Source organism: Nannospalax galili, unplaced genomic scaffold, assembly GCF_000622305.1.
Source record: "Nannospalax galili isolate Female #2095 unplaced genomic scaffold, S.galili_v1.0 scaffold720, whole genome shotgun sequence".
Taxonomy (NCBI): domain Eukaryota; kingdom Metazoa; phylum Chordata; class Mammalia; order Rodentia; family Spalacidae; genus Nannospalax; species Nannospalax galili.
The window spans coordinates 66,313-68,009 of NW_008346927.1; the positions used below are offsets into that span (position 1 = coordinate 66,313).

The 1,697-nt window shown below is 40.0% G+C and overlaps 1 non-coding gene across 1 annotated transcript; it reads left to right on the top strand.

The window, feature by feature from the left end:
• Positions 1-1,422: 1,422 nt before the first annotated feature.
• LOC115072082 lies at positions 1,423-1,549 on the top strand. The gene has a single exon (XR_003851144.1). It is a non-coding gene; the product is annotated as a small nucleolar RNA SNORA61 (small nucleolar RNA).
• The last annotated feature ends 148 nt before the right edge of the window (positions 1,550-1,697 follow it).

Genomic DNA, 1,697 nt, shown 5'->3' on the forward strand with positions numbered 1-1,697 from the left:
AATTAAGGTTTTTGTGTTTTAGTTTCATTAGGGTAACAGAGTTTAATACTTAGTTTCCAAATTGCTTTGATTCACACATACACATACACATTCGTTTAATAAAAAAATTTAAATGTAACTTAAAAATTAAAAAAAAAGAAGTCTGTGGTCTCAAACACAAACTCTTCCTATTTTAGTCTCGCAAGTGCTGGTGTTACAGATGTGAGTCACCCCAGCTGGCCTTGTTTTTTTCTTTGACTTTGTTTTTTGGGTTGAAGAAATAGGGTCTCACTGCAAAGCCCAAGCTGGCCTTGAATGCACCATCCTCCTACCTCAGCCTCCTAAATGCTGGGATTACAGACATGCCACCATGCTCTACTTAGGCAATCTTATGGGGCATCATTCTATATGTCATCCATTGTTGACCAAAAACATTGTTATGAAGTGCATGATTGTTTACTCATGTAACCTGAGGGTCACATTAAAGCACATTTATTCCATAATATCACGAAACCAATGTGCTAGTGAGTTTGAGATCTTGTAAATAGAGTAATGTGATGAATGAAAACAAGAAGACAAAGAATACTTTCCCTCTAGGCAGCTTTGAAATAGTGAATTGGGGTTTTGACAATGTTTTATGTCCCCAGTCTTCCCATCCCATAATCCCCAATAGCATTGTATTGCTATAGCCCAATCCATCAGTGTGACACTCAGTAGGTATGAAGTGCACGTGTGTGTATATATATGTATGTATACATGTATGTATGCATGCATGCACATATCCACAGTGCTGGGGGTTAGATTCAGGGCCTCATGAATGGTGGAAAAGTGCTCTACCATGGAGTTGCTCCCCTAAACAAGTTCTTTGGTTTTATCTAGCCCCTCTTTATTTTAAGACTCAAACTCCAACTTCAGTCAAAACTTGCTTTGCTCGTTATAGAAATTTCAGATAGCTATTCATAGGACTATGATCTTTAATTAGGAATTTGTTAAGAGGAGCACAAGGGCATGAGGGGTGGTAACCTGTACCATCCTATGGAGCAGGCTTGCCCTGGCTGTTATCTTGAGAGATGGCCCTAAGACCTAAGAATTTTCCCTGTCTGCCCTGAATCTGTTCTGCTGATCACAAGTCTTTCCTATTTAGAAGTCCAGAAACTCTAAATTCGGCTACTAAAAGAAAAGATCAAGCTGGGCATGGTACTGCAAGCTGATAATCCCAGCTTTTGGGAGGCTGAGGTAGGAGGGATTGCCAGGAGTATGTGGTCAGCCTGGGCTACGTAGAGAGTTCCAGACCAGGCTAGCCCAGTTACAGAATAAGACCCTGTCACAGAAAACAAAGACCCTCTCGCAGAAAACAAAGAGAGGGGGTGTGGTAAAAAAGTAAACAACAAAACCAGTTTCTATGGCATTAGTGGAAACTTTGGGGGTAAGAAACAGAAGTTAACCCTTCAGTTTCCTTTCCCATTGGATCTCAACACTGGTCTTGGTGGTCATAAAAGAGGGAGAGTGCTGAAGCTGCCCTCATAGCCTTGTAGTCGTGTATAAGCATATGGGCTGGATTCAAACAGGGCTGCATTAAAAAAAAAAAAAAAGAAAGAAACAGTAGTTGTTCTTTGTATTTACAGGTCAGCTTTGGTAAAGGTATGAAAAGACTTTCAAAACATATATACTTTAACCCATCAACTTATCATTTGGGGGTTTGTCTCTGAGAAATAAGT